Genomic DNA, 27,704 nt, shown 5'->3' with positions numbered 1-27,704 from the left:
AGGCTGCATTTACATAACAATGGATAACAGTGTACATGGGTTTACACCTTCGACAGTGAACACCTCACAAAGCAACTGTTTTGATTATGCAAAGGTTGTTGATTCTGTTCTTCACAAATCTTCACTGTCAGTCCTACCTATGGAAAAACAGGTAGGACTGGATAACATAAGGGTGTAAACACTAGTGGAACACTGGTGTTACAGTTGAAAAGCAGCATTGCATTATCATCATAGTATGAGGGAATATTCTCCCTAATATTATGCTTCCTAAATCTCTATAAGACTAATGATGGACCTATGAAGAACTCTACAGGACACTTACAAATGACTGTTGGGAATTATAAACTTTTATTTTCCAATCCTTTGGAATACAACATTATTTCATTCATAATGGTTTATTACTTGTTTTATAATTAATTCAGCACATTGTGTTGTAAAATATATGCCATTATCAAGTAGAGACTAAAAGACTAAAATCACCAGCCATTCAGCTAAAAATGTGTTTAATTTACAAAATATTTTCACAAGTATTCCCACAAATAATGTTTTTAAAAAGTGATTGTGTATCAATGTTATTTTCAAATATAATCTATTTTGGGGCTTAGTTGTGGTCAATTTGCAGTGTACAAATGATTCTTACTATTTTCCAAGGCAAGGCCATTCGCTCTGACAAAAATGGTCCTGTGGCCTAATCTAGTTGCCTACCCCTGTTGTAGATGCTGTGAGCCAAGGATCTTTGAAACAGTAATTGATTCCCTCCCATTCAAATTAAACAACAACCATGTGTCTACATAAAAACAAAGCTAAGTACAATTTAAAAGCAGGTTTTTTTTGTTGGTAAAATGTTATATATTTCAACACTAAATTCCTTTTTACCCAAGTTTAAACAAATCTAAACATTGACATAGATCCAGAATGAATCCTAACAAAACATTCTAACATATTTCTCAATATACCCAGCCTTTATGCCCCCAACCAGATTTAGGTGACAGCACAAAACACCAACTAAACACAATGAATGAAAAATATACCACATCACAAATGCTAACCCCACCTAACCCACTTTCCATTTTCCATAACCATAACAAATGTGCCACATCACATAGGCAGTCTACTCCAATCTACTCCACACCCTCTTTTCTCTGTAAGTGTGTGTAATAATAGAACTGTCAGTTGGAGCTAAAGGTGTTGGAGGAAGAAGTTGTGAAGGAGCTGTAACTGGAGGAGTAATCCACACTGCCCCTGCGAGAGCCACTCCTAGACCCTGTACGAGAGCCAGTCCTGGAGCCCGAACGGGAGCCTGGGTTGGACACGTTGTAGGGGCTACTAATGCCCTTGGTGGATATGGAGGAGGCCTGGAGCATCTTCATGCCTTTGCCTTCCTCCACCATGCAGCTATCCATGGCCTCCTTGTAGGAGATCTTCAGCTTGGTTTTGGGGCAGGTCAGGTTCTTGGCGTGGCTCCGCGTGTCCTGGAGCTTCTGGGCTCCACGACCGTCCAGCCAGCCTCGTCGGATTGCCTCCTCGATAGAGGTCTGCTGGCCCGTACCGGGCTCCAGCAGACCTCCTGTCAGGTATTGGAACTCCAGGAATCTCTGTCCGGCCTCATAAGGCAGCCATTTCTCCTTCATGGCCTCGGCCGCAGACATCTTCCTCTTGGTCTTCATGTCCTCAAAGCCCATAAAGGCCTTCTGGGCTGGCTTCAGCTTGGTGGCCATGTCATTGTCAATGATGCTTTGGTGAACAGCGTCTTGTAGGTTGAGCCTCTGACCATTTGTGGGGTTGATGATGCCTCCAGTACACGCCTGGGCCTCCAGCAACCTCTGAGCTGTAATCGCGTCCACTAAGCCTCTCCGTAGAGCCTCCGGAATGGTGATCTTTTCCATCGTCTCAGTGTCAAAGATGGCCGCAACAGGGCTCCCTTCGTCAAACTCCTCTGGCGGGGAGAAGATGATGGAGATGTTATTGAAGCGCTTGCGGACAGTGGGGGAAGAGGGGCGGGCCTGGGGGGCTGCTGCAGGTGGCCACATCCTCCATGTTTCTGGCGGTCATTGTCAACTCGCTGAGGTTGCTATTGCTGGTGATGAGGTCAGCGAACTGAGGGAGAGTCAGGGTTCCTGATCGGTACTGCTCCAGAGATGTTTGGTCAATGATGCCACGGTCCAGGGAGTCCTGGATGTCATACTGGGTGCCTGTCTTCCTGTCCACCACCACCAGACGGGCTGAACCATCAGAAGCTGTGATGGTGATCTCCTCCCATTCACACTCCTGCTCTGAAAGACTTAGAAAGGTGTCATAGTCAATGAGCTCTTTATGGTAGGCTTCCCTCACGGTCATCTCTATTCCAGTGTCAGGGTCCACGATCACTACCCTCCTCTTACGGAGGATGGTATTCTGGCTGCTCTGCTGAACCGTCTGCTGGGGCTTGGTCTTGTCTCTCAGGGGTAGGAGAACCAGGCCAGTCTTGGGGTCTGTGATGCACCTCTCCTTCAGCTGCAGGTAGGTCAGGTTCTCTTGGGTGTTGGGGTCAAAGAAGCCCTTGGTGTCATCTCCTTCATAGGTCAGGATCTCATTCATCTCCTCATCGAAGTAGCCCCTCTTGTAGGCGATGTCTACATCGATACGGTGGCTCTCCTTAGGGTCGATGATGCCACCGCTGGCTATCTGAGCCTCAAGCAGCCTGATCCCATGGCCCTTCTCAATCAGATCCTTCTCAATGGCTTGGAAGAGGGAGATGGTCTTGCCAGTGTGTGGGTCTTTGTATCCAGTGACAGCCCTCTCTGCAGACATCAGCTTGTCCTTGAACTCTTTGCCCACAAGGCCTCTCTTCCAGGCCTCATCCACAGTCAGGCAGACATTGTTGACAGGGTCGATCATGAAGCCAGAGGCAGCCTGGGCTTCCAGAAGCTCCAGGGTGGTTCCTTGTCTGAGCAGACCATCCTTCATGGCCTGGTAGAAGGTCATTGTCCTGTTGTTGGCTTCATCATAGATCCCTGCTATACAGTTAGAACCATGCAGGTAGTTCTTGAGCTTGTCCTCGATGTCCTTGCTGCTGAGCTTCCCCTGGTTCAGCTTTTGTACATCTGTCTCAGACAGCAAGTTGGAGTTGATCAGCTCTGTGACGGACACCTCTCCCCTGAGTCCCTGCACGGTCATGGGCTTTTCCGGGGCTGAGAGGAGCAGCATGCCAGAAGCGGGCTCAATCCTACACTTCAACATTAGGTCACTGTAGCTGATCTTCTTCTCAGTGACTGGATCCAGATAGCAGGCTGGCTTCTTGTTCAGAGCTCTGTAGAGGTCTTCATCAATCAGATTGCGGTCAAGGGCAAGGTCTTTGGGCAGGAACACACTCAGAACTGGGTCTAGGATTCCTCCAACAGACTCCTGGGCCTGTAGCAACCGGAGGGCTGTCTCCTTGTCCAGACGATTCAGCTTCAGAGCCTGTCCAATGGACAGCAGCTTGCCGGTGTATGGATCTTTGAAGCCTGCACTGGCTGCTTCAGCTGTCATGAGGGCGTCTCTATCGTCTGTGTCCACCACTCCTCTGGAGGAGGCAGCATCAACAGACATCTTCTCGTTAAACTTGGGGTCCATGATGTGGCCGGTGGCAGCTTGGGCCTCCAGTAGCATTAGGGCACTCTCTTTGCTCAGAAGGTTCTTGGTCTTGGCTTCAGTGATGGACATCCTGCCCTGGGGTCCTCTGACCATGCCTGCAATGACGCCTGTTCCCTTGAGGCTAAGCTGGATGTCGACGGCCACATCCTCCACGGTCCTCTTTCCCTTCAGCAGCTGCTCCAAGGTGGCCTTGCTGATAATGCCACAGTCACACAACTGGTGGGCGGTGACCTTACGGCGGACCCCATCGAAAACCAGTTTAGACGGGTCCACGGTGACCACCTTCTCGTCTGTCTGGGTCTGGATGCTCATGGAGTCAGGTCTCTGCTGATGCCTCCGCAACTCCTTCTCCAGGGCGTCTCTCTTCAGGGCCAGGTCTGACACCTCCCTCTCTGAGCTCTGCAGTCTGCCCTTATACCTCTCCTCCACGGTCCTCAGCTCCACTATCATACGCTCCAACTCGCTCTTCAGGGAGAGTCTCTCCCTCTCCATCTTGCCCTTGTCCGAGTCGCTCTGTCTCATCTGGGTCTCCTTCAGTTCGTACTGGCTCTTCCAGTAGGTGAAGTCCTTTTGCATCTTATCTCGTTCTTCTTGGAGACGCTGTTTGTTGCGCAGCTCAGTCTCCAGGGAAACCTTGATGCGATTCAGTTCCTCTTTATAGTGACCCTGGTGGGACTTGTCCTGTTCCAGCTGCTTCAACTTGATCAGAAGGGCGTCCCTATCAGACAGGATTTCAGTGTAGTGGGTCTGAGACTTCTGCACAATCATGGAGGTCTGGATGGGAAACAGAGAACAAGACATATTGGTGACCAGTGTAATTTCAACAAAAAAAAGATGGGCATGCCATTGGTAGTCAATCCATCAGTCCCTGATAAAAGAATAAGCACACAACACAGGATATCTAAGGAAATATACTGCGTGTACAACACATTCCTAATATTGAGTTGCACCCCCTTTTGCCCTGAGAACAGCCTCAATTAGTCGGGGCATGGACTACAAGGTGTCGAAAGCTTTCCAAAGGTGATGCTGTCTCATGTTGACTCCCACGCTTCCCACAGTTGTGTCAAGTTGCATGGATGTCCTTTGGGAGGTGGAACATTCTTGATGCACACGGGAAATTGTTGAGAATGAAAAACCCAGCAGCATTGCAGTTCTTGACACACTCAAACCGATCTGTCTGGCACCTACTAGCATACCCCGTTCAAAGGCACTGAATGGCACACATATACAATCCATGTCTCAATTGTCTCAAGGCTTAAATATCCTTCATTAACATGTCTCCTCCCCTTGATCTACACTGATTGAAGTGGATTTAACAAGTGACACCAATTAGGGATCATTGCTTTCACCTGGATTCACCCGGTCAATTTATGTCAATTGAAAGAGCAGGTGTGTATATAAATGTGTGAATTTCTAGCTAACATTTACAAATGTGGGAATAATGATTAATACATTGTGAGCATAGTGTTTGTAAATGCCTTATACATAGTTTAAAAATGCCCCATAAATGGTTAGCCAAAACCTTAGTGGATCAGAATCATAGAAAACACTGAATCACATTCAGTGGGGTCCAAAATTAGTCGATCCCTTGATAAAGATGAGCAAAAAAGACTATAAAACAAATAATACCAATACTGAGCCATAGTGTGCAAAATATTTTTGTGGAAATGCTATATAGATAAAGAGATTTGTATTTACACCAAAAAATGGTTCCCCTGTTTCCAATACTCCCCTTGTGAGGTTAACAACACTGAGACTTTTTCTAAAATATTTTATGAGTTTGAAGAATACATTGGGAGGCATCTTAGACTATTCCTCCATACAGAATATTTCCAGATCCTTAATATCCTTCGTCTCTGCTTATGGACTGCCCTCTTCAAATCAAACCTCAGGTTTTCAATGGGATCATGTCCGGAAACTTCAATTTTCTGTTCAATTAACCATGATATATTTTCTGCATATGCATTGTTCTTTCAAAGGTCAAACATGTGCATGGCCAAAGATCCCTATTTTCGTGCCATATGACCATTGCTCCATGTGTAACAACTCTGTGTGGTTGTATGTGTCGAACTGCTTTGCTTTATCTTGGCCAGGTCACAATTGTAAATGAGAAGTTGTTCTCAACTTGCCTACCTGGTTAAATAAAGGTGAAATAAAAATAAAATAAAAACTAGCGCCGGTTCAAATCCAAGTGCAAATGGCGTTTAGCAAACTCCAGGTGGTGCTTGGGTCAGATAACATGAAAATAGCACTTGTTAAGGTCAACGGCATTTTAGCAAAAAACATGGTTGCCTCTGCAAGGAGGCTGAAACTAGACCACAAGTGAATCTTCCAGCAAGACAATAACCCCAAGCACACATCAAAATCCACAAACAAATTGTTAATTGACAACAAAATCAACAAGTATATCAAGGATCTGAAGGTATTCTGTATGGAGGAATGGTCTAAGATCCATCCCAATGTGTTCTCCAATGCTCAGTGGGGCTATCCTCGCAAGGGTAGGGAGCTGGATTATTGAAAACATGTGATCCAATAATTTTTACCCCTATCTTTTGAGACTTTTTCACAAACAAAATATATTTCTATGAGCAATTGTATTAGTATAAAATATATACACTACCGTTCAGAAGATTCTACAGTGTATCTACAGTGTAGATATTGTTAATGTTGTAAATGACTATTGTAGCTGGAAATGGCATATTTTTTATGGAATATCTACATAGGTGTACAGAGGCCCATTATCAGCAACCATCACTCCTGTGTTCCAATAGCACGTTGTGTTAGCTAAACCAAGTTTATAATTTTAAAAGGCTAATTGATCATTAGAAAACACCTTGGCAATTATGTTAGCACAGCTGAAAACAGTCATACTGATTAAAGAAGCAATAAAACTGTCCTTCTTTAGACTAGTTCAGTATCTGGAGCATTAACTGCAGACTAGTTCAGTATCTGGAGCGGGTGATGTAGAGGTAAACCAAGGCCCTGCATGTCCCCAGGCACCCTCATTTGTTGACTTCTGTGATCGAAAAAGCATTGGTTTCATGCATGTCAACATCAGAAGCCTCCTCCCTAAGTTTGTTTTACTCACTGCTTTAGCACACTCTGCCAACCCTGATGTCCTTGCCGTGTCTAAATCCTGGCTTAGGAAGGCCACCAAAAATTCTGAGATTTCCATACCCAACTATAACATTTTCCGTCAAGATAGAACTGCCAAAGGGGGCGGAGTTTCAGTCTACTGCAGAGATATCCTGCAAAGTAATGCCATACTTTCCAGGTCCATACCCAAACAGTTCGAACTACTAATTTTAAAAATGACTCTCTCCAGAAATAAGTCTCTCACTGTTGCCGCCTTCTACCGACCCCCCTCAGCTCCCAGCTGTGCCCTGGACACCATTTGTGAATTGATCGCCCCCCATCTAGCTTCAGAGTTTGTTCTGTTAGGTGACCTAAACTGGGATATGCTTAACACCTCGGCAGTCCTACAATCTAAGCTAGATGCCCTCAATCTCACACAAATCATCAAGGAACCCACCAGGTACAACCCTAAATCTGTAAACAAGGGCACCCTCATAGACGTTATCCTGACCAACTGGCCCTCCAAATACACCTCCGCTGTCTTCAATCAGGATCTCAGCGATCACTGCCTCATTGCCTGTATCCGCTACGGGTCTGCAGTCAAACGACCACCCCTCATCACTGTCAAAAGCTCCCTAAAACACTTCTGTGAGCAGGCCTTTCTAATCTACCTGGCCCAGGTATCCTGGAAGGATATTGACCTCATCCCGTCAGTTGAGGATGCCTGGTCATTCTTTAAAAGTAACTTCCTCACCATCTTAGATAAGCATGCTCCGTTCAAAAAATGCAGAACTAAGAACAGATATAGCCCTTGGTTCACTCCAGACCTGACTGCCCTCGACCAGCACAAAAACATCCTGTGGCGGACTGCAATAGCATTGAATTAGTCCCCGCGATATGAAACTCTTCAGGGAAGTCAGGAACCAATACACACAGTCAGTCAGGAAAGCAAAGGCCAACTTTTTCAAGCAGAAATTTGCATCCTGTAGCTCTAACTCCAAAAAGTTCTGGAACACTGTAAAGTCCATGGAGAACAAGAGCACCTCCTCCCAGCGGCCCACTGCACTGAGGCTAGGTAACACGGTCACCACTAATAAATCCATGATAATCGAAAACTTCAACAAGCATCCCCCCCCCCTCCCCCGCATCTACTCGCCCAAGCCCCAAGCCTCCCCAGCTTCTCCTTTACCCAAATCCAGGTAGCAGATGTTCTGAAAGAGCTGCAAAACCTGGACCCGTACAAATCAGCTGGTCTTGACAATCTGGACCCTCTATTTCTGAAACTATCCGTCGCCATTGTCGCAACCCCTATTACCAGCCTGTTCAACCTCTCTTTCATATCGTCTGAGATCCCCAAGGATTGGAAAGCTGCCGCAGTCATCCCCCTCTTCAAAGGGGGAGACACCCTGGTTACAGACCTATATCCATCCTGCCCTGCCTATCTAAGGTCTTCGAAAGCCTAGTCACCAAACAGATCACTGACCATCTCGAATCCCACCTTACCTTCTCCGCTGTGCAATCTGGTTTCCGAGCCAGTCACCGGTGCACCTCAGCCACGCTCAAGGTACTAAACGATATCATAACCGCCATTGATAAAAGACAGTACTGTGCAGCCGTCTTCATCGACCTGGCCAAGGCTTTCGACTCTGTCAATCACCATATTCTTATCGGCAGACTCAGTAGCCTCGGTTTTTCAAATGACTGCCTTGCCTGGTTCACCAACTACTTTGCAGACAGAGTTCAGTGTGTCAAATCGGAGGGCATGTTGTCCGCTCCTCTGGCAGTCTCTATGGGGGTGCCACAGGGTTCAATTCTCGGGCAGACTCTTTATATCAATGATGTTGCTCTTGCTGCGGGCGATTCCCTGATCCACCTCAGTTGTAAATGAGAACTTGTTCTCAACTTGCCTACCTGGTTAAATAAAGGTGAAATAAAATAAAATAAAATTAACATTTGTGGGTTCGATTACAGGCTCAAAATGGCCAGAAACAAAGACCTTTTTTCTGAAACTCGTCAGTCTATTCTTGTTCTGAGAAAAGAAGGCCAGAAATTGCCATGAAACGGAAGATTTCGTACAACGCTGTGTACTACTCCCTTCACAGGACAGCACAAACTGTCTCTAACCAGAATAGAAAGAGGAGTTTTATTTATTTTATTTCACCTTATTTAACAAGGTTGAGTTGAGAACAAGTTCTCATTTACAACTGCGCCCTGGCCAAAGTGGGAGTGCGAGTGCGAGGCCCTGGTGCACAACTGAGCAAGAGGACAATTATATTAGAGTGTCTCACAAGTCCTCAACTGGCAGCTTCATTAAATAGTACCTGCAAAACACAAGTCTCAACATCAACAGTGAAGAGGCGACTCCAAGATACTGACCTTCTAGGCAGAGTTGCAAAGAAAAAAACATACCTCAGACTGGCCAATAAAAATAAAAGATTAAGATGGGCAGAAAAACATAGACACTGGACAGGGGGAGATTGGAGAAAAAGTGCTACGGACAGACAAATCTATGTTTGAGGATTTCGGATCACAAAGAAGAACATTCGTGAGACTGAAAAAAATGAAAAGATGCTGGAGGAGTGCTTGACGCCATCTGTCAAGCATAGTGGAGGCAATGTGATTGTCTGGGGGTGCTTTGGTGGTGGTAAAGTGGGAGATGTGTACAGGGTAAAAGGTATCTTGGGGAAGGAACGGCTATCACTCCATTTTGCAACGCCATGCCATACACTGTGGACGGCTCTTAATTGGAGCCAATTTCAGCCTACAACATGACATTGGCCCAAAGCACACCTCCAAACTATGCAAGAACTATATAGGGAAGAAGCAGTCAGCGGGTATTCTGTCTATAATGGAGTGGAAAGCACAGTCACCGGATCTCAACCCCATTGAGCTGTTGTGGGAACAGCTTGACTGTATGGTACATAAGAAGTGCTCATCAAGCCAATCCAACTTGTGAGAGGTGCCACACCCTGATCTGTTTCACATGTCCTTGTGATTGTCTCCACCCCACTCCAGGTGTCTCCCATCTTCTCCATTACCCCCTGTGTATTTATACCTATGTTCTCTGTTTGTCTGTTGCCAGTTTGTCTTTTTTGTCAAGTCAACCAGTGTTTTTGTTCTCAGCTCCTGCTTTTCCCAGTCTCTCCTTTTTTCTCGCCCTCCTAGTTTTGACCCTTGCCTGTCCTGACTCTAAGCCCGCCTGCCTGACCACTCTGCCTGCCCCTGAGCCTGCCGACCTGTACCCTTGCTCCAGCTCTGGATTGTTGACCTCAAGCTACATCCCTGCGCTTTCTTCTCCCACCGCCTCAACGCCACGGAAAATAACTACAATTTGGGGAATTGTGAGCTTCTCGCGGAGAAGATTGTGTTGGAGGAATGGAGGCACTGGCTGGAGGGGGTGGAACACCCATTCATCGTGTGGACCGACCATAAGAACCTGGAGTATCTCCGCACCCACCGCCAAGCACCTCAACTCCAGGCAAGCCAGATGGGCCCTGCTGTTCACATGGTTCAACTTCTCCTTCTCGTACCAGCCTGGATCCCAGAATGTCTTGCCGGATGCAATGTCACGCCGCTAAAGCCCCACGGGTACCACCCCGGAGGCCGAGGCAATCCTTCCCACCTCGTGCCTGGTGATGGCACTCAACTGGGGTATCGGGAAACAGGTCGGGGAGGCGCAGCGGTCCGAGCTGAACCATGGGGGGGGGGGCTGATGCCGTCGACACTGCGGTCCTGGAGAGGGCCCGTTGTGCCAGGCTTGCCTGCCACCCAGGCTCCCGTCAGACCCTGGCCTTCGTGCCAGTGCTTTTGGTGGCCTACAATGGTTCCAGATGTCTGCGTATTTGTCTCCGCCTGCACGGTCTGTGCTCAGAATAAGACTCCTCTCAGAATAAGACTCCTCGGCAAGCTCAGACTGGTCTTCTGAAGCCACTGCCTGTCCCTCACTGACACTGGTCCCACATATCCCAGGATTTCGTCACAGGTCTCCACCCGTCTAAGGGCAACACTGCAATCCTGACTGTGGTTGACCGGTTTTCCAAGGCCGCTTACTTTATTCCTCTCCCCAAACTACCTTTGTCCAAGGAGATGGCCCAGCTCATGGTGCAGCACGTCTTCCAGATCCATGGACTACCCGTGGATACGGTCTCTGACCGGGGGCCTCAGTTCTCGTCCCGGTTCTGGAAGGTGTTCTGCGCCTTCATTGGGTCGTCTGCCAGCCTGTCCTCTGGGTTCCACCCCTCCTCCATTGGCCAGTAGGAGCGAGCCAACCAGAATCTTGAGACTACTCTGTGCTGCCTGGTCTCCGCCAACTCCACCTCCTGGAGCCAGCAGCTGGTGTGGGTCGAGTATGCCCGCAATCTAACCTCCAAACGAGCTTCAATGTCATACAACACTCCTTCCGTGGCCTCCAACTGCTCTTAAACGCTAGTAAAACCAAATGCATGCTTTTCAACCGTTCGCTGCCTCCGACCTTGAATATGTGGACATCTATAAGTACCTAGGTGTCTGGCTAGACTGTATACTCTCCTTCCAGACTCATATCAAAAATCTAGAGTCGGCTTTCTATTCCGCAACAAAGCCTCCTTCACTCACGCCGCCAAACTTACCCTAGTAAAAACTGACTATCCTACCGATCCTCAACTTCGGCGATGTCATCTACAAAATTGCTTCCAACACTCTACTCAGCAAACTGGATGCAGTTTATCACAGTGCCATCCGTTTTGTCACTAAAGCACCTTATACCACCCACCACTGCGACCTGTATGCTCTAGTCGGCTGGCCCTTGCTACATATTCGTCGCCAGACCCACTGGCTCCAGGTCATCTACAAGTCCATGCTAGGTAAAGCTCCGCCTTATCTCAGTTCACTGGTCACGATGGCAACACCCATCCGTAGCACGCGCTCCAGCAGGTGTATCTCACTGATCATCCCTAAAGCCAACACCTCATTTGGCCGCCTTTCGTTCCAGTTCTCTGCTGCCTGTGACTGGAACGAATTGCAAAAAAGGTGGAGACTTATCTCCCTCACCAACTTCAAACATCTGCTATTTGAGCAGCTAACCGATCGCTGCAGCTGTACATAGTCTATCGGTAAATAGCCCACCCATTTTTACCTACCTCATCCCCATACTGTTTTTATTAATTTACTTTTCTGCTCTTTTGCACACCAATATCTCTACCTGTACATGACCATCTGATAATTTATCACTCCAGTGTTAATCTGCAAAATTGTAATTATTCGCCTACCTCCTCATGCCTTTTGCACACAATGTATATAGACTCCCTTTTTTCTACTGTGTTATTGACTTGTTAATTGTTTACTCCATGTGTAACTCTGTGTTGTCTGTTCACACTGCTATGCTTTATCTTGGCCAGGTCGCAGTTGCAAATGAGAACTTGTTCTCAACTAGGTGAAATAAATAAACAATTAAAAAAACACCCTTCCCTGCTCTGCCACGGCAGCCGTCCTCAAGACCACCTTCAGGTATCGATGACAGGCGGATTGCCATCGGACCACGAGTTGCCGGTATTGTCTCAGGCAGAAGGTATGGCTATCCACCCGGGATCTGCCCCTCCGGGTGGAATCCCGCAAATTCTCCTCCCGGTTTATCGGCCAATTTCCCATTTCCAAAATTATTAGCCCCTCTGCTGTTCGTCTTCTGTTTCCCCGTACCCTTCGTATACATCCCACCTTTCATGTGTCCAGAGTCAAACCTATGTCTCACAGCCCTGAAGGTTTGACCTCTGGGCAGGGAGTTCCAGTACCTGGTTGACTGGAAGGGTTATGGCCCGGAGGAGAGGTGCTGGTCCCCCACCAGGGTCCTCATTGTGAATTTTCAACGCCGACACCCTGGTCAACCAGGTATGCGCCTAGGGAAGGATGCCAGATGTTGCCCCTAGACGGGGGTGTACTGTCACACCCTGACCTGTTTCACCTGTTGTTGTGATTGTCTCCACCCCCCTCCAGGTGTCACCCATCTTCCCCATTATCCCCTGTGTATTTATACATGTGTTCACTGTTTATCCGTTGCTAGCTCCTGCTTTTCCCAGTCTCTCCTTTTTCTCGCCCTCCTGGTTTTAACCCTTGCCTGTCCTGACCACTCTGCCAGACCCTGACTGCCGACCTGTGCCTTTGCCCCACCTCTGGATTATTGACCTCTGCCTACCCTGACCCTGCCTGCCGTCCGGTACTGACCCCTGCCTGCCTTGACCTGTCTATTGCCTGCCCTTGTTGGACTATTAAACCATTGTCAATTCGACGTGTCTGCATCTGGGTCTTACCTTGATTCCTGATAGGTGCTTCAGGAAGCATGGGGTGAAATCTCTACAGATTACCTCAACAAATTGACAACTAGAATGCCAAAAGTCTGCAAGGCTGCAAATTACTTGACGAAAGCAACGTTTGAATTACCATGTCAATGTCTTGACTATATTTCCTATTCATTTTGCAACTCATTTCATGTATGTTTTCATTGAAAACAAGGACATTTCTAAGTGACCCCAAACTTTTGAACGGTAGTGTATATCTTTTTTTGACCATTCACTATAGCTCAGTATTTGTACGATTTTTTAAATATTTTTTTCAGTCATCTTTATTAAGGGATCCAATAATTTTGGACCCCACTGTAAATTATTTGAACTTAATCCTCCCAGTGCCACTCATTCATTCATGCAGATTTGTTTGAATTATTTGGAATTTGCCCCTCAGATCAATCAAAATACCTCTATGGATTGCTTTTGGACTTTGTCCAAATCCGACTTTAGCTTTTCCCTCTCCTTGGTCAGGTCCTTGATGAGGGCTTGGAGTTCCAGTGTCATCTTGCTGCTGCTCTGCAGCTGGACATGCAGGGATGAGATCTGGGCTTGGCTCTCTCCATCCACACTATCTCTGTTAAGTTTTAGTTGCTCTTTCTCCTGCTTCACTCCTCTCAGTTCCTCCTCCAGCCTCAGCCTCTCCTTGGTCAGATTCTGAGTAAGGCTCTGAAGTTTCTCGATCTCTGTGGTGGCATCATTGAGCAGCCGGCTCTTCTCCTCTATGGTTTTGTAGAGGCTCTCGTTGCGGAGATTGACTTCACGGACCTTCCCCTGCTCTTGGAAGAGCTGCTGTTGGAGAGCCTTTAACTCTGCAGATGCCAGCGCCAGGTGCTCCGTGGTGGCCTTGTGCTCCCGCAGGCTCTTGTCCAGAGCCTCCTGGAGAGCCCTGAGCTCCTGTTCGTACTTCCTCCCTGAGGTGGACACCTCTTCCTGCCTGGCCCTGAAGGTGTTGAGGGTGGTGGTGTGTTCTCTGCAGCTCTGGGTCATCTTCTCCAGCTCAGACTCAATCCTCTTCCTGCGGGTGAACTCATCCTGGGTTGTTCTCTTTTGCTTCTCCATCTCCGCTTCCAGACCGTCCACCATAGCCTGCAGGTCCCGGATGCGGCTCTGCAGCCTGGTGGCAGTTGTCTCAGCCTTGGTCCTCTCGTTTGTCTGCTTTTCCAGCTCCACTCGGACCAGGTGGATATCCTGCTCTGAGATCTTGAGCTTGTTTATGACCTCCCGAGAGGTGGCATTACTGGTCTGCAGCTCAGTGTAGGACTGCCTGAGCTTGGTGAGCTCAATCTCCAGGGCACTTCTCTTCTTGCTCTCCTCCTCCAGGTTGTGTGTCAGAAGAATGATCTGCCTGCTCTTCTCCTTGCTGCTCCTGGTGGCCTCGGCCAGCGCCTCCTTCTGCCTCAGCTCCTCCTCTCCTCTCTGGGTGGCCACAGTCTGGAGCTGTATTTCCAGCTCTCTCCTCCTCCTCGACTCCTCCGTCCCTGTAGACCTCTGCTGATGGGCCTCATCTTCTGCCTTCCTCCTCATCGCCTCAGTCTGAGTCACAGACAGTCTCAACCTCCTCAACTCCTCTTCAAGATCCCTTTTATCTGATTCTAGTCCCTCACACTGTAGTTTGAGCTCGACCGTGTCCTCCTGTTTCTGCTGAGAAGCCTTGAGGATGGTGGTCTTGGTGACGTGGATCTCCGACTCAAAGGTTTGCTTAAGGTTGCTCATCTCCTGGTTGCACTGGGTTCTTACCTTAGAGATTTCCTGCTCCGCCCCACGCCTCCTCGTGGCCTCCTCTTCCAGCTGCATCCTCAGCCTCTCCAGCTCGCGCTCCTTGTCCTTCACTGCCTTCTCCAAGTCGATCTTGGACCAGTTGAGCTCGTCCAGCTCCTTCTGGCGCCGGCGCACGGCCGCCTCGTACTCTTCCTGCTGGCTTGTATAGCGCTCCTCAGCCAGCCTCTTCTTCCTCTTCTCCTCGTCCAGCTGGTAGGTGAGACGGGCCAACTTGTCGTTGAGCTCAGTCAGCTGGCTGCTGGTGTTGTCCAGGTTCTCCCTGGCCACGCTGACCTGCACAGCTGTGGTCCTCTTCACCTCCTCCATGGAGATGAGTTGTTCTTTAGACTGTGAGAGCTCCAGCTTGTACCGGGACAGGGCGTCCTCTAAGGAACGGTTCTTCTGGCTGTGGCCCCCGATGTCCTCCTTTAGACGACGAAGCTCCTCCTCCAGCATCTCAATCTTGGTGTTCCTAATCTGAGGAGGGAAAAAGTGTCGCAATGAGATAGTAGTTGACCAGAAAAACAGATTTCGGATCAGATTACCCTAATCCAATCGTAACCAGGGAAAGTCATATCACTAGAAATGTATAATGTACAGTCTTATTAGGAGGGAACACATATATTACATATCGCAAACCCATTATTCTTATGATTGTGCCTTCACACCCTTACCTTCAGTTCCTCCATGTTCTTGAGCATCTCCCCCAGGAACTTGTAATAGTCACTGGAGCGGGTCAGGAGCTCAATGTAGCGAGACTGGAGGTCAGCACCCTAGTGGAGTTAGTTATAGAGTTTATAAATAAACAAGCAGCCACAAAAAACAGCCACTACAACAGAGTTCATTGGAAACCTTATTTGCCAACATGTAGGATACTTTTTTTAATAGAGACAAATAGAAAAACAATCCAAAAACAAGGATTACCACATTTGGATTAACATAATGGTAATGAATGGCCTTATGCTACCTCAGGCGTCATGATCCCATTTACCCACATTAGCAGGGTAAAGACCAGTCACTGTATTGATAAAACATCTAGGATCTGCCCCCCTGTCCATATAACCGTATTCATTATGCTCTAAAAAGATAAACTGATCCTACTCTGAGACGCTTTATGAATACAGCCCTGATGTATTTTTAACACTGTCTACTGCTGTTGGACAGGCTGCTCCATTACCTCCTGTCTGACCACAGTCGCAGGGGACTGGAGCATGGTTCTCTTGATAGGGATGTTCAACAGGGTCTCCAGTCCTGCACTGTAGGAGGCCAGCTGCAGCTCATAGTCCTGGAATGAAGTAGCACCACGTGTGAACACAGGCACTTAGCATTTGTATTGTACATGCTACAGAATGGAAGGGTTTTAGGTGCTGATGTGGTATTCAAACTGGTAAGATACTTTCAGTGACAACCACATTGAAGGTGTGGAGAGAACGACAGGCTGTGAAAGAATGGCATTCACCTTAATGGAGGCAGCGCAGGTGTCCGCATCCTTCTGTACATCCTCCACCTTCTCCTTCTTCCCTTTGATCTCACTGTGCAGCACCTGTCCATCAAACATACTGGGCTTGTCACGAGTGCATTAGAAACTATCAATCATACCTGAAACAACCAGTCAGTGTCTGTACTGTACAGAATTGCACAACAACAATAACAATATATATTTTGGGGATGGCTGTGCCGTGGCCTACCTTCTGTTGGTTGAGGTGCTCCATGACAGCCTGGATGTTGCTAAACTTGGCTGTCTGCAGGGTGTCCTGGCGCTGTCTAGCGTTGTCTATCCACTGGTCAACCACTCCGCTGCTCTGCTGGAAATGTCTCAGCTGTTTCTCCTGCTTCTCCAGGTCCCACACTCTGATGAGAGAGGATGGAATTATGCCCCCAGCTTCTGGAATAGCCTGACAGAAGACCTGAGGAGGGCCGAAACTATGGACATATTTAAGAGATCTTAAAACACACCTTTTAAGATTTTATTTTCCTTACGGTGCTTTTTAGGCATTCAATTTTTATTGTTATTCTTTTGTTTGTATCCTCTTAAGTGTGCTGTGTAGTAAATATAAAGGATTTTATTCTCATCGTTTTTTATTTGTTTTTTCCCTGTGAAGCACATTGCATTGCATTCCATGTCTGAAATGTGCTGTAGAAATAAAGCTTGATTTACTGGAGAAAATGAGGGAGAAGAGGAACAGTTAGTCCCATGGTCAATAGAGTTTCTGAATACTAGCAAGAAGGATCCACTACATGGGCATAGAGGCGACATCAGAACTGAATACGTATCACGGCCGGGGTATTGAAGAGTTTGTGAGAGTGTATGTTTAGAGATCTAAGGGTCCTCGCCTGCTGTCGATCTGGGTCTGGATGCGTCTCCAGCGGTCAGACATCTGGGTCACCAGCTCAGAGTACTTGGACAGGTCCACATCACACTTGTGTAAGGAAGCTGAGATCTGGCTGTTCACGTGGACTGCATTGGCCAGGTCACTCTCCATGGCCGTCAGAAGGTCTCTCTTATGTTCCAGGTCAGACTTCATTTGCTGTAGTGGAAAGAAAACAGGCAATGCTCAAGACACACTATTGGACACTGATACGAATCTTGCTGAAACATACTCCCTCTCGCAGTTCTACAACACTAATGCACAATTAGAATATTGAATTGCAAAAGCAGTATATACATATATTATTTGGCAATATTACACAGCTCACAATCCGAATTGATTGACAGATAGATGAACTAACTGACAGATATGAATTGACAGCAGTGGTGATTGATGGTGTGTCTGACCTTGAGTGTAGCTCTGTAGCGCTCCAACTCGTTGAGATCCAGGGAGGTGGTCTCCTTCTCAGTCAGACGGGCCTCGTGGACCTTGATGACATCCTCAGCCTGGATGAGGCTCTGGAGCAAGTTCTGCAGATATGACAGTCTACCCAGGGAACACATACACATAGAGACCACGTTACAAAACCACTTCAATAAACAAGACCTTTCAACAGTGAAACAACACCACAACACCACAACAAACTACAACCATTTCACACAGGTGAAACATACCCTCAATAAACATTTGCTAAACAGTTAGTTTTCTCATCTACTTCTTAACATAGGAAGAAGACTAGGAGGTAGGAGCTCCTGTGAGAGCCGTACCTCTGGAGGTAGGCAGAGGACAGCCCCTGCAGATCTCCCAGTTTCTGGTTGAGGAGGTCCAGCTCTTTCCTGAGGAACTTGGCCTGCTCCGAGTCTGCTGACGTCCCCTCCAGCTGCTTCACCACCCTCTCCCTCAGTCTCAGGTACTCATCACGCACACCGTCCAGGTCATTGTGTATGCCCTGAGATTCAGGAACAAGGGTTAGTCCATCATGTAGAATAGTTTGCATTTAAGATGATTGACATTATTCAATGAGAAAGACACTGTGGCCATCTTTGAACACTTTAAATGAATCCAATATTCAAAAACACAATTGGATAGGATTGACCACACAGGTTCCCTTACATTGCGTTCACCTATCCAGTCATGCTATCTCATAAATTACATCAAAGACAGGAGGAAGAAATGCGAAGGTGTATGTTTCTCACAGGCCCATTTCATCTATTGAATGAATGATGAGATGCAGTTGCATACCTCCAGCTTCAGGAGGTGCTGTGAGCACTCCTGCACACTGTTCTCCCCCAGGGAAACATGGAGGTGGTGGCTGAGGCCTGATTCAGCCAGCTCCAGCCTGCGTCTGAGGGCTTGGAGGTCACTGAGCAGGGTCAGGCTCATGTTAGAGCCCTGGGTGGAGATGCTGGTCTCCTTCAATGAGGTATGGGTGATCTTGGTAGTGTTAGCTTTGATGGGCGGCTCAGGCTGGACCACCACCACGTTGGATTGATCTGTGAAATGAAATGGAACCAATTTGAATTTAGTGGACTGGCATCGAATTGAATAGCCAAACATATTCCTATTATAACTGACATCCAACATAATCTAATTGATTTCTTGGCAAACATCTGTAGCAATTGGGTCACAGTATCCACTGGTTATTATTCAATTCATTCCATTAACCTTCCCGACTAATTCACTTGAACTGATGCAGTTTGTAATGTAGACAGGGAAGGCGTTAAGCCATCTAAGAAGCTCCACTGGGTAGTCTAGGCACCCTTGGACTCACTGTATGTAGGCAGCCCTATGACCAGTGTGTCGTAGTGGCTCTGGGCTCCTGAATACTGGCCCTCCATCTTCTTCTTCTCATCCTCTCCAAACATCTCAGAGCCGTGGCTGTTGCGGAGGAACTCCTGGTAGTGAGTCTCCAGACTCTTAATGATGTTACGGTACTCCTCAGGACGCATCTGGGACAGCTAGGAGAGAGAGTGATGGAGAGGAAGGAAGAGTGAGATTTACAACTACTGTGGGCTAAGATGGCTCATTAAACATCTACTTACTTCTTCTTAAATAATGTCTAAATAAGACCAACACTTGAGATGTCTAATACACAAACACAACGTTAAATATCTCCAAATGGTTGTGTTGTATTGCCACCTAAAACCTTGTTCCTTGTTCATATTGTGAGAGTAGCACTATTGATTGGTATGACAGATTGTCAGCAGTGTAAGTCATAGTCTTGTTTAAGGCCTTACCATGGTGAGGGTGAGGGAGTTGATATGGTTGATGTCTTTGACACAGTACTGCCAGGAGATGAGGCTCTTGATGTTGATGTAGAGCTGATTCCAGATGCCCATGATAGCCTCATAGTACTGTTCATTCCTGCAATACACAACATAGGATCAGTTACTAATCTGTTTGTGTCATAACAGTGTAAAGTCAGTTGACATATTCTGACACCAGCATTCATTAAATTATTTGTAAGTACTGTAATGTCATTTTTATGGCACTGTTATTTAGTCCAAGCAGTGTGGTTGTCGAGAGGGTCTTACTTGTTGGCCAGGCCGATGCTTAGGGGGTTGGGCGGGGGGATGAGGAGACACACAGATGGGATCAGCATGTCCAGACCTCCAGGACCCGTCACCTGCCACTTACTGCGCTGGGAGTTGTCCTTCAGGATACCCTCGTCCCCCTTTAAGATCCCTTTCTGTAGGACACACAGAACACATGCAAAACAGTGTAAACTCACTACTGTTGCGGATCTTCTCTATGTAAATGTTGTATGTGTGTGTTAGGGGTGGTAGTATTGTAAGAATTTGTATAAGGGACATCAGTTCATGGGTTAACACTTTAAAATGTGTGTGTATGTATGTGTGGGTGCTGACCTGGTCCTGTTTGAAGTCACACAGGGCCTGTACTATAACAGCTGTGCTGCTCTTCTCTTCAGGGTTACGTGGTCTCAGCCTCACGATGCTCTTGGACTTATTCACCAGGTGCTTCACCTGCCTCTTATTTTCCATGACCCTCTCCTTCTCTCTCTGCATGGGGAAACAAACACACAGGTCATGTAACGGTCACAGAAACAGGACGTGTCCTATACCTTTCCCTGAAGAATATGGTACCACTATTTTAAATAACTTTAAGCATCCTATATAGTTGTTATATACCCTATGACATTTGCATTATCTTGTTCACATTTCCATTTCTAAATCATGCCATGCAAACAGGTGAGAGAACGAGTTATCCTTGATGGAACAGTAGTGGAGAGGGTAGTAAGTTTTAAGTTCCTCGGCGTACACATCACAGACAAACTGAATTGGTCCACCCACACAGACAGCATCGTGAAGAAGGCGCAGCAGCGCCTCTTCAACCTCAGGAGGCTGAAGAAATTTGGCTTGTCACCAAAAGCACTCACAAACTTCTACAGATGCACAATCGATAGCATCCTGTCGGGCTGTATCACCGCCTGGTACGGCAACTGCTCCGCCCACAACCGTAAGGCTCTCCAGAGGGTAGTGAGGTCTGCACAACGCATCACCGGGGGCAAACTACCTGCCCTCCAGGACACCTACACCACCCGATGTCACAGGAAGGCCATAAAGATCATCAAGGACAACAACCACCCGAGCCACTGCCTGTTCACCCCACTATCATCCAGAAGGCGAGGTCAGTACAGGTGCATCAAAGCTGGGACCGAGAGACTGAAAAACAGCTTCTATCTCAAGGCCATCAGACTGTTAAACAGCCACCACTAACATTGAGTGGCTGCTGCCAACATACTGACTCAACTCCAGCCACTTTAATAATGGGAATTGATGGGAAATGATGTAAAATATATCACTAGCCACTTTAAACAATGCTAACTAATATAATGTTTACATACCCTACATTATTCATCTCATATGTATACGTATATACTGTACTCTATATCATCTACTGCATCCTTATGTAATACATGTATCACTAGCCACTTTAACTATGCCACTTTGTTTACATACTCATCTCATATGTATATACTGCACTCAATACCATCTACTGTATCTTGCCTATGCCGCTCTGTACCATCACTCATTCATATATCTTTTATGTACATATTCTTTATCCCCTTACACTTGTGTCTATAAGGTAGTAGTTTTGGAATTGTTAGCTAGATTACTTGTTGGTTATTACTGCATTGTCGGAACTAGAAGCACAAGCATTTCGCTACACTCGCAGTAACATCTGCTAACCATGTGTATGTGACAAATAAAATTTGATTTGATTTGATTCGAGTAGCAAGGAGGTCAAAGAGGGATATGCTTGCTACTCATATCAAATATTTGTTGAAAATATGATAGTTGTGGGAGAGATCCCATATGGAAACATTCTCAGGTGTCATTCAGTGTTAGGTACCTCGAGGTTCTTCAGGAGCTCAGTGAGGTTCTCCAGAGGTGTTCCTTTATCACAGGTAAACTTCTTACGGATGATCTCATGGTCCTTTTGCAGCTTGCTGTAGGTCTCATTGGCCTCCTTGAAGAACTGCAGTAGAGAGGGAAGGTTAATAGAACATGGGATACAGATACTGTGATCTGTGTGTGTGTGTGTGTGTGTGTGTGTGTGTGTGTGTGTGTGTGTGTGTGGGTGTGCATGCGTGCGTGAGTGTATGCGTGCGTGAGTGTGTGCGTCTATGCACACTTTAGTGTTTATGCAAGTATGTCTACGTGTGTATTCACCTGGCTGTAGGCAGCGTTCTCCTTCAGGTGGACATGAATACACTTGGTGATCTGGAGCAGCCAGCTCCACTGGGTTTGCAGAGTGTCCATATAGGCCTGGGGAACAAACAACCCTATTAGTTAGTAGCAACTTCATTAATATTGTAGAACAAAATCATGTTACCACTTCACAGCTTAAAGGGGAGCTAAGCATACAATTATACAAATCCAGTAACTTTCCCAAAATGTTCCAAATGTTACTGGAATTCTGAAAATCTAGCTAAAGTGACTCTCACTTCTATCTTGTCTGAAGCTGGGTGATTGTTCTTCAGGAGACCATCCACTTTCTGCTTCAGTTTGTTCAGCTCCTTCTCTTTCTCCTCCAGGGCACTCATCAGTTTCTGGGAGAGAAAGATAGACTGTCTGTGAGTAAACCTACAAAAGGACTACTACAGTCTAGTTATACATCCCAGATGGCCCCTATTCTTTATACAGTGCACTAAAAGTAGTGCACTAAATAGGGTATAGGGTGCCATTTGGGTCGCACCCTAGGAGGCATATCTCCTCATGGTTACCAGACCTTGATATTCTGCAACTTCATGTTCATTCGTAAATAGCAGAGTGAAAACAAGACTTTGGAAGTGCGATAACAGGAGACTACAGTAGTAAGTGCACTGAATAGATACATTTCATGTCAGTATTGTAAGGCCTTACGGAGTAGCTCTCCTGTTTCTTGGGGATGTAGACGTCGATGTTCTTGTCTCCCCAGTTGAACACCAGCTCCTCCTCCTCTCTCTCATTGACCCACATGATGGCCCTGGAGATCTCCTCGATGATGTTCTGCAGCTCTCTCAGCTGGCCCGTACGAGCAAATGACATTTTCTGACAGAGGAGAAGATGAACAAAGATGAGCCCAATGAGGCAAGTGAATACAAGTATGAAGAAAGGAATGATCAAATAACTTTATTTTGTTAAATCGTTTGTTGTTAATACGGACTCATACCTGCAGACTGTCCCATTCTTGCTGCAGGGAATGGAGGCCACCCTTGTCATCCTTTTGGGCCTGAGTTAAGACACACAGACGATTATTAGGAACAGAGGTTTTTCATGGCTATATTACCTGACCATGGAGCACCTGTTATAGTCAACTCTATCGTACGCACCAGTTCATCCCTGGCGTGATCCACCTCATGGCTCCTCTGTATAGAGCTGTGTAACTTGTTCTGGCTGAGGATCTGCTGCTCGATGGTGGCCGCGTCGTCACCCCACGGAGACGTCTCGATCAGACGCTGCAGACAGACAGACAGATATACAGGCGATAGAGCTTACTCTATTTTCTCGAACAACACTGAGTCAAAGTAAAATCATGGCACCAACATTATGAGGTTTTGCCTGTGTTTTTTTTTTTTTTTTTTTTAACCTTTATTTAACTAGGCAAGTCAGTTAACAACAAATTCTTATTTTCAATGACGACCTAGGAACGGTGGGTTAACTGCCTGTTCAGGGGCAGAACGACAGATTTGTACCTTGTCAGCTCAGGGATTTGAGCTTGCAACCTTCCGGTTGCTAGTCCAACTCTCTAACCACTAGGCTACCCTGCCGCCGTGTTAACTCAATATTATACACAATAATAGCATTAGTATTACTGAATAACAACCTCTCTGCTTCAGGATTCATTAAATAAGTAAAATTTGGTGTCATGTAGTTAGCAATTCTATTGAGTATTTTCTGGTGAACACCAGTTCATACCAGCTGTCGGACAAAGTGATAAAGTGCTAGCGAAACCAATTATCTGTTTGTGTGGAAGGCTGAACAAATGTGTCCTTCCTAAGTCTATTCTCTAGATGGCAGTAAATAACCGTTAACTGATCAGTGTGTGTCATCAGCAGGAAACTATTCCAACTATTCCCCCTGTAGAGTTCACTCCAATCCACTCAGCTTTGATAAGAAAAAGGGTTGAGTTCTGCTCAGTAGAAACTGGCTGGGGGTGGGTGGGTGGCCAACCACCTCCACCCTGGCCAACCACCTCCACCCCAGCCACCTCCACCCCATGACTTTTTAAATTGTGGACAGCCTGAGGGAGATATGGTGGAGGGAGATATGTGTGGGGGGAGAGGCTATGTAACAACTCATATACAGTAGGGTCACTAGAGAGGCAGGGAGGGAGAGGGAAGGGGGGAGGGAGAGAGAGAGAGGTGGGGGATGGGGAGGGAGAGTCAGGAAACGTTTCACTCTTGCCAATAGCTTTATTGACTCAACGTGATAGAGAAGGAGACAAAGTTCTGTACACAACATGCAGTGACAAAGCCAGAAAGACACAGAGGGAGTTGAAACAATCTGAGCAATGAGGAACAAAGGAAGAGCTTAGGTGAGATAATGATAGGGGAGGGGTGAGAGAGATGAAGGGATAGGGAGAGAGGGAGAGGCAGGGAGTGGTGTGTGTGAGTGAGTGAATTTGGAAGCAAGGCGTGCAGGGTGTGTTCTCGTATGCATGTAAGTGATCAGTCATGTCCCATATTGGAATGAGTCAGTGGTGAGTGTCAGATTTTACACTCCTCTCCTTCTTTTCCCATGTTCCTGTCTCTCTTGCTAAGTCTCTGTTCCTGTCTTCCTCGCTCTCATCTCTCTGTCTCTCTCTCTCTCTCTTTCTGAACGTCCATGTGGTGGTATTGTGTTTCAGCAGGTCAGATTCTGCGATAAGATGGGTGTCATGCTTCAACCTCCCTTCACACACACACACACACACACACAAACACTCTCTCACACACAATGTCCTACTGCTCTATACCGGTTTAGAGCTTGGAGATGAGGATGGTATATTGTCTAGGCGGTGAGTTCCAGAACAATGAAGCCATCTGTTACACCCTATACAATCAACCTTTATGGGGAATCGCTAAATAAATGATGCAGGTTTTATAATACCTTCTGTTGGCCTATCCAGGACATGGCATCAGCGTAGGACCTCCCTCTCTCCTCCCAGCCAATGCTTCCTCTGTTCTGCCTCTGGGTTGTCCCACTGATGGAGGAGATGATCCCACTCTGCATGCTCTGGAGCTGCTGTATGCTGTATGGAGGGAGAGACAGGAAGTGTCAGGCATGAAAGATAAGAGGAGATTTGTCCCATCTGTTTTTAAGCACAAATGTAAACGCAAACAAACATGCAAATGCATTTATCAAATACACACAAACACACACTCTCTCTTTCTCTCACACGTACACAAACACAGATGCACTCTTTCCGTCCCTCTCTAACTCTCTCTCACACAGACAGCTGTCCTTGCCTCCTGATGATGAAGTCGTTGGGTTGTCTCATTTGCTGCAGCTCTATGGCACATTCATTCAGTTGGTCTATAGTCTCAGAGGACATAGTCATCAGCTTGTCCACCTCCAGCGCTGGGCCACGCTGGGGGAGGACAATCATATGGTCAGTACAATAATACACACATACACAACCCAGTACTGTCAACATACCCACACTATCCAAAAGACTGCCCAATTAGCTGCTACAGATCTGCTACCTTATTTGACCAGTTTCTCACAGCAGGAAAATAATCCTGCAGGAACAGGAAATGTGAATAATTATGTGAATTATAATGAATTGACATTTTTGTAGGGGCTGAGTGATCAAATGAAGATAGCAGACCTGTAAAAATGTCCCATTCATGGACAAAAAAGGCAAAAAGAGCTATTTTCTATTGAGTAATTCTAGATGAGTGAGATTATCAGCACAGCTGAAGACCACAGCTGCTACCAATGCTGCATCAACACAGATAAACCTGTTTCTGTTTACATAGAAACATCCCAGACATCAATGAAAAAAACATGGCTTCATATTTGTAAGTGAAAAGATATGTCATTATGCTGAAGCTAAAACTATTTAAATTCTGCTCTTCCACAACCAAACATGGTCTTGTGTCAGTGTGTGTGTAAATGCAGTCATGCATGCTTAAGTGTGATTTCATCCATAACTATGCTTTGACCTATGCAGAGTACTTACTGCCTGGAGAATCTGCTGTACTCTCTGCAGGTACTCCTGACACTGGCCTTGCAGGAAGAAAGCTTTCTTTTGGATGCTCTGCACACTAAACATGACAAAACAAGGAACACACCATCAAAGTTTGTTACATTGCATTATATTGCAAAACACAGCATCCATTATAATAACTTTCGTAATCTGCATTATACTAATATGAACCACTATTAACAAGGTAGTTGACATCATTCGATGACATCACTTCTTGAGCAATAGCTGGGTGAGGATCGAGTTAAGGTGTGTGTGTGGTGTGTTGAACATTTCGAACACAGCTCAATGGATCTTAATATATTGGCTCTGACCCAGAATATGTGTTGAGTAATGTCTGTGATTGTATTCTGGATAATGTAACCCAGGCTATTGAAACTCTATAGAATAAGGGAATTGACCGCTATTGTGTGACTGTAGTTTTATCATCTAAACTTAATGTGAAACAGCACTTTATAAGGGTATAATGCTATGGATATATCATACTTTTGATTCCTCAAATCAAAAGAGCATTGATTTCAATGTATTAAATGTGTAATTATAATTAATAAATATTTTAAATAAACAGTGGATTTTTGGGGGTATTTAATGATCTAATGATATAATGAAAATATATGCAGATAAAATAGACTGTTATTATGTATTTGGCAAAACAGAGTTTCATTCATTTTCATTGTACATATGTATAATGAATGGTCTATTCAACACTTATCTAAAACAGTCCAGGTTGATATTTACACTAGAGTCTGGCACTATAAGGTTCTATCTGAAAAAATATTATTCTCAGATAATTGGCTTTATAGTTCCAAACCCTATTGTTTGAATGGTGTCAGTCATTTAAAAAAAAAATATTGTATACTTTTGAATTTAACATCATGAAATGGGGTTATTTATACATTTTGACAAAAATGCAGATACAACTTTATAATCTAAAACTCTCGTGTAGGCCTATTGGTCCAATGACATTTTTTGCCACAGTAACGGAATTATGCTGAGACTGGGTTCAAAGTATACCAAACCATACAACTCTATGCACAAGGACTACTTTTAACGATTTAGACTGAACATTTGACAAAAACACATTTACACGAAGAACTGTGCAGATACAAAGTTTGGTAAGAGAATTACGGTAACGTGTCCCTCAGTTGTATTCTGTTACCAAACTTTGTGTCTGCACAGTTCTTTCTGTAAATGTGTTTTTGTAAAATGTTCAGTGAACATTGTTAAAAGTAGTCCTTATTTGTGGTGGTTGGTTATTGTTAGTTAAACTTTGAATTCAATGGTTTTTGTTTGGTATACATTTTAAGTGAAAAATCTGCAAATCTCGGCATCATTTCGTTACCATGGAATTTCCCCTGTGCTTTATGTAGGCTAACTGTAATTATACATGTACATTACATACCTTGCTCCCACTCCACCTCCGTAGCCCCCTCCACCTCCACCTCCGTAGCCCCCTCCACCATCCCCTCCGTATGACCCACCAACACCCCCTCCGTAGGCTCCTCCACCTCCACCTCCCCCCAAGGAAGATTTGGAGTAAGTTTGTGAATAGGTGTATCCATCTCCATATTCCTGTTGATAGCCGTTTCCACCGACGAAGACCTGGCTGCCGTCATTCCTGGGAATGGTGAAACTGCCGCTCGTCAGGTCTGGTCGAGAATTAGTCCTCCGAATCATGGTCGGAAGTCTACTTTGAGAGCCGTACATACTAATTTCCAGTCCTGTTTATGATTTGCAATTCTGTTAAAAAAAGAAATGTAGTCCTAAACGTCAATGGAGCTCGTCCCTGCGCGCACAGTCGACGACGTCTCCCGTTGCGCCGATATTGTACTACTGAGAACACGGAAGAGTCTTGTTTTTGGACGGAGACCTGTCTCAA

The 27,704-nt window shown here is 46.0% G+C and overlaps 1 pseudogene; it reads right to left on the bottom strand.

Annotated features, from left to right (window-relative positions):
* Positions 1-325: 325 nt before the first annotated feature.
* On the bottom strand, positions 326-27,689 carry LOC115114516 (desmoplakin-B-like; annotated as a pseudogene).
* Positions 27,690-27,704: the final 15 nt, after the last annotated feature.

This window comes from Oncorhynchus nerka, linkage group LG9b (genome assembly GCF_034236695.1).
Source record: "Oncorhynchus nerka isolate Pitt River linkage group LG9b, Oner_Uvic_2.0, whole genome shotgun sequence".
NCBI lineage: Eukaryota > Metazoa > Chordata > Actinopteri > Salmoniformes > Salmonidae > Oncorhynchus > Oncorhynchus nerka.
This window is presented reverse-complemented; position numbering and strand designations above follow the sequence as displayed.